Genomic DNA, 6,644 nt, shown 5'->3' with positions numbered 1-6,644 from the left:
GGCGGTGGGGCACTGCCCTGCCTAGGGTTCTATTCAAGTTCAAACCTTCAGCTTGTGAATCAACTGTGTCTCTTTTTTGACTTGGTAAGCACATATTAGGCTTTGGGGCCAGGGAGAGGTCTGTAATGTGAAATAACTTCTTCTTGCCTTTTATTCTCTCATTTTTATAAATAACTTTTAATGGCTAAACCCCAGATTTGTAATTTTTTTTTCTAACTGCTAAAACCATTCTCTTCCACCTGGTTTTATTATAACAATTGGAAAAGGAATAAATGTCCCTTAAATTTTTTTTTGTTAGATGTATTCTTTATTTTTTCCAAGAGATTTATTGAGATATAATTCATATACCATATAATTCACCCATTTAAAGTGTACTAGTCAATGGTTTTTAGGATCTTTAGAGCTGGGCAACTATCATCACAAGGTGAGAACATTTTCATCACTTCCCACCCTTAAAGAAACTCTAGAACCTTTAGCCACCACCTCCCAATTCCCCATTCCCTATGCCTAGACAACTACTAATTTGTTCTCTGTCTCTATAGTTTTGTCTATTTGGAACATTTCATATGAATGGACTCAATAGTATGTGGTGCTTTGTGACTGGTTTCTTTAACTTGGCAGAATGTTTTCAAGGTTCATCTGTGTTGTGGCAGGTACTCCATTTCTTTTTATAGCTGATTAATAGTCCATTGGATAAACATTTTATTTATCAACTGATCAGATGAGGGACATTTGGGCCATTTTCAACTTTTGGCTATTATAAATAAAGCTGCTATACATGTTTATGTACACGTTTCTGTGTGCATGTATGTTTTCATGTCTCTTGGGTAAATACCTAGGAGTGGAAGTTCTGGGTCAAATGGTAACCCTATGTTTAACTTTTTGAGGAACTGCCAGACTGTTTTTTCGCCACTTTACATTCTCACCAGCAGGGTATGAGCATTCTATTTCTCCACATCCCCATCAACACGTGTTATTATCTGGCTTTTGGATTATAATCATCCTAGTGGGTGTATGCTATGGTTTGAATGTTCATCTCTTCAGAAACTCATGTTGAAACTGAATCCCCAATATGGAGTATTGAAAGGTGGGGCCTTAAGAGGTGATTGGGTGATGAGGGCTCTGAAATTAATCCATTCATGGGTTAATGGGTTAATGGATTATTGGGTTAGCACAAGAATGGGACTTGTGGTTTTATAAGAGGAAGAAGAGAGACCTGTGCTAGCACACTGAGCCCCGTCACCATGTAATGCTCTGTGCTGTCACGGAAGTCTGAAGAGAGTCTCCACCAGCAGGAAGGCCCTCACCAGATGTGGCCCCTTGACCTTAAACTTCCCAACCTCCATAACTGTAGGAAATAAATTCTTTTTATTTATAAATTACCCAGATTCAGATTTTCTGTTATCAGCAATAGAAAATAGACTAAAACAGTGCACCTGGTGCTTTAAAATATTTTTTGAGATATGATTCACATAGCATCAGTCACTATTTTAAAGTGTACAATTCAGTGGTTTTTAGTATATTCACTATGTTGTACAAACATCATTACTACTATCTAATTCTAATTATAGAACATTCCATCAGTCCAAACAGAAACTCCATGTAGCTTAGCAGTCACTCTTCATCTCCCTTGCCCCAACCCCTTGCAGCCACTAACCTACTTTCTGTCTTTATGGATTTGCCTCTTCTGGATATTTTGTACAAATGGAATCATGTATTATAATAGGTGATATTTAGGCCAGGTGTGGTCACTCACGCCTGTAATCCCAGCACTTTGGGAGGCCGAGGAGGGCGGATCACCCGAGGTTGGGGGTTCGAGACCAGCCTGACCAACATGGAGAAACCCCATCTCTACTAAAAATACAAAATTAGCCAGGCGTGGTGGCGCATGCATGTAATCCCAGCTACTCGGGAGGCTGAAGCAGGAGAATCACTTGAACCCGGGAGGCGGAGATTGCAGTGAGCCAAGATCCTGCCATTGCACTCCAGCCTGGGCAACAAGAGTGAAACTCCATCTCAAAACAAACAAACAAACCAACAAAAATAATATGCGATATTTTGTGACTGGCTGCTTGCTCTTAGTGTAATGTTTTCATCTATGTTGTAGCATGTACCAGTACTTAATTTTTTTTTAATTGCCAGAAATACCCCATTGTATGGGCCTAGTGCTTCTAAAGCAATCGATGTCTTCTCTTTTCCTTGCCCTTACCTGCCCAAACAACCGTGCAGTGGCCTGAGGACTCACGGCACTTTCTAGTGGTTCTGTCAGGTCTGTTATTATGCAGAGCTAAGTTCGATTTACTTAGTAAAGGCTAAATAATGAATTTTTAACTTATTTTTTAAAATAGCTTGTTTAGTTTAACTATGTAACAGATGTGATCCATTGCTTAGGTGACTTTGCAAAGTTGAAAATATAACTTTATCACGGGTTTTTTTTTTTAAAAGAAAAAGGATGTAATTTACATCATTGCTTAAGAAATCTGTTATTTTAATCTATAGATTATCTTTTACGTTTATCAATGTCTTTTTTGGAGGGCAATATTTTATTTGCAGAAAATCTAAGGCTAAATTTGGAGACGTTTGTTTTTTAGGGTTTGGAATATGCAATTAGTGAAGGTAACAGAGCTGACTACACTGCATTATCTGTATTTACAAGGCAGTAACTAGTCATATAAAAGAACATAGGAAGGAAAGAAAAGGATTTATTTCAAAATAATAGGATTTCAGTTTAGAACAAGTTTAATAAAGTTTAGTAAAGTTTAATAAACTTTAAATTATTTAAAGTTAATAAACAATCTTCATTCAAGTTTTATATTGTTATTTCAAAATAATCGAGTTAGTTTTAGTTTTCTTGTTGATTAATTATAGTAATTTTTTATTTGCTTATATTTCATCAATGTTTATATGACACTATGAAGCGGATATTTTATTTAAGCTGTACAGCAAATTTTGAGATAAGTTCTGTTTTCCACATTTTGAAATCTGTGAAGCTGATGGGGGAGGAGCAGAATACCCAAATGTTTCTTCTTTTTGTCTTTCAAAAATACTATTTATCTTCAGTTAACAAGCAATATTTTATTTTTGTATTTATTCATTTATTTATTTATTTAGAGACAAAGTCTTACTCCATCAGCCAAGCTGGAGTGCAGTGGTGCAATCACGGCTCATGCAGCCTCGGCCTCCCAAGGATCCAGCAATCCTCCTACTTCAGCCTCCTGAGTAACTGGGATTACAGGCGCATGCTACCACACCTGGCTAATTTTTTTGTTGGTTTTGTAGAGACAGGGTTTTGCCATGTTGCCCAGGCTGGTCTTGAACTCCTGGGCTCAAGCAATCCGCCCACCTTGGCCTCAGAACGTGCTAGGATTGTAGGCATGAGCCACCATGCCTGGCCTTACAAGCGGTATTTTAGGAACAGATATTTAGTGGTGTGTTTGGTGAGGAAAGACTAAGTTGTGCTGTGGAAACAACCGCACATAGCACTGGCCATAAGCAACAGCTGATTCCTTGTTCATGCAGAGTCCTCTCTGGGTCTGAATGAGGACTTTGGACAGCCCCTTTCCATGAGATGGTACAGCGTGGCACCTTTATGTCAACAGATACCTCCACAATCACCCTGGCAAGGGAAGAGAGCACTGAGAGACCCACACCAGTAATACAGCTGGTTCTCATTATTTGTGGTAGTTACATTCCTTAAAGTAACCATCAACACTGATTTAGCAAATACTGAACCATTGCTCCTAGGGGAAATATAGAGTTAGGTTCCTGTAAGCCTCTGGTCACAGTATTTTCAGTAACCAGTCAATACATAACCTTGTTTTATGTGTGTTTCTGCATAAAGAGATCTTATTTAACAGGTGTTGTTGATTCATTAACATTGAACTCACGACCAACAGCGTTATAACTCATGCCTGAATGACACACATATCTTCTCTGTAAAGCACATCACAGCCTTCTTGCACTGAGGAACACTAGACAGCACTTCAGCCCTAAGCCTGGGGACTGTTTTAAACAGCAAACAAAAAGCACAAAAATGCAAAAACGGTGGCACTCCATAGACAGTAAAATGGACATTGTCTACCGCACGAGAGCTAAAACAAACAGAGCTTGCCTTATCCAACTTCAGCTGGGAATGTGTGCACTGGGCAACCTGCAATTTCCAAAGCTGTGTGCATGCATATGTCTGTGAGTGACCAGAAAATGCTGTGAGTATTGACAGTGGAGTTATAAAGATATTTTAGCAAGCAGGCAAATTTGCAAATATGGAATTTGTGAATAATGAGGATCAACTGTAAATGCTTCCTGCAGTAAGTTACATAAGTTGTTTCCATCCACTTTCATTGACCAAAGCAAGTCACCGTGCCTTGATTAACTTCAAGGGGGTGCAAAAATGCTATTGATCTGTGTTTTTAAAGGAGAGCTCAAAATATTTGAGAAAAGCCCTGTCTGTAATATCATTGGGTCATACGTTGTTTATTTATTCCATACTTGTGGCAGATTTTTATTTCCCAAAGATGGTTGCAACATTATCTTCCATCCAATGTGCTGTTCTTATAACGTGACTTTGACATATCTCTAATTAAGAGGTGGACATCTGTTCTCCCTTTCCTTGAAACTTGGCAGGCTTACGATGACAGTAGAAGGCTAGATCATTAAAGTTGTTCACCTAGTTTTCTTTGGGACACTTGCTCTTAGACTCCAACAGCCATGCTGAAGGGAACCCCAAGCAGCTCCATGGAGAGCTATGTTTAGTATATCCTAGCTGAGGACCTGGCTGACAGCTGGCATCAACCACTGCTCATGTTGAGTAAGCAAGTGCTCAGATGATTCCTGCCCACCATTGAGTCACCTCCAGACATCCTTGAGTCTTCCCTACCGAGGTCCCAGAAGTCATAGAGGAGATACAAGCTATCCCTGCAGTACCCACAGAAACTGTGAGGATAAGAAAATGGTTGTTTTTTTAAATAATATTATGTTTGGGGTAATGTTTTTCAGAAACAATAACTTGAAAAGTATTTATTCTATACAGTATTGTAGTAGGTGTTGCGGGGTGATAGGGTTTGGCTCTGTGTCCCCACTCAAATCTCATTTTGAATTGTAATCCCCACATGTCGGGGGAAGGGCTGGGTGGGAGGTGACTGGATCATGGGAGCGGACTTGCCCCCTTGCTGTTCTCGTGATAGTAAGTGAGTTCTCACGAGATCTGGTTGTTTGAAAGTGTGTGGCACTTCCCCCTTCACTCTCTGTCTCCTATTCCACCATGGTAAGACGTGCTTGCTTCCCCTTCACATTTTGCCATGATTGTAAGTTTTCTGAGGCCTCCTAACCATGCTTCCTATAAAACCTGCAGATGTATGAGTCAATTAAACCTCTTTTCTTCATAAATTACCCAGTCCCAGGTAATTCTTTACAGCAGTGTGAGAACGGACTAATACAGTGGGTTTTAGCAACAAATAGTATTTGATTTTGGCCTTTCTGGGGTCATCCATGCACTCATAACATAGTTAAATATCTGGTCTTTTCTTTTTTTTTTTTTTTAAGACAGGGCCTCACTATGTTGCCCAAGTTGGAGTGCAAACATAATGTTATTTTTAAAAATAACAATGTGATTGGCACAATCCCAGAGCGCTACAGCCTTGAACTGCTGGGCTCAAGGGATCCTCCTACCTCAGCCTCCTGAGTAGCCAGGACTACAGCTGCATGCCACCACTCTTGGCAGTTATCTGGTTATCTGGTCCTCTTATAGTTACCACTGTCTCATATGTGATAACTGTAAAATGGGTAGCAACTTGGTATTCTAACAAGAAATTTAATCTTTTCTTTTGGCAGGCTTCTCCTTCAGTTTTGATGAGAATTAGAATACCCATTAATGATTTAGACACAAAGCAACCCGTGAAGCGCCTCCTACACTGAGCGCTTTGCTCTGTGCCTGATCCATAATTGCATGATAAATGTTGAATGAATGCCAGTCATAGAATTTGGCAGACACATAGATAGGAATTGAGTGTTTTTAGGAACACCTGAGAACCACCTTTCTTGTCTGCCACAGAAAATGAAGAGACACTGAATTGTGGGGTTGAGGATAAAAAAGCTAAAGTCTAAAGCTGGCAATGCTTTTAAAAATTAAGATACAAATTTTAATCAGAGTGAGGCTTGATGTAACTTCTAAGTTTGTTGGATGTGTTTATGAAAAAAGAGAGGCTCATCCATACTGATTTTAAAAGGTTTATGCTTTGAAGTTAAAAATAGATGACCAAATATATCACAACTAGATAGCTCACATTCTCAAAAGCACTTAAAAGGAACTAATCTTTGATGCAGCTAAGATAAAATGTTTCTAATAGATCACTTGATGAAAGACCATTTCCCCAAAATTTAGGGCTGCTAAGATGTTTCCTTGAACTATTACATGTGGGGTTTTCACTGTTGCAGTAGAATTATTGTATTCTTCCTGTCTTTTTTTCTTTTTCTTTTCTTTTCTTTTTAGAAATAGGGTCTTGCTGTATCACCCAGGCTGGAGTGCAGTGGCGTGATCCTGGGCTCAAGCAGTCCTCCCATCTCAGCCTTCAGAGTAGCTGGGACTATAGGCGCACACCACCATGGCTGGCAATTTCTTTAAAAATTTCTTTTAGCAATGGGGTCTT

This window comes from Pongo pygmaeus, chromosome 5 (assembly GCF_028885625.2).
Source record: "Pongo pygmaeus isolate AG05252 chromosome 5, NHGRI_mPonPyg2-v2.0_pri, whole genome shotgun sequence".
NCBI lineage: Eukaryota > Metazoa > Chordata > Mammalia > Primates > Hominidae > Pongo > Pongo pygmaeus.
This window is presented reverse-complemented; position numbering follows the sequence as displayed.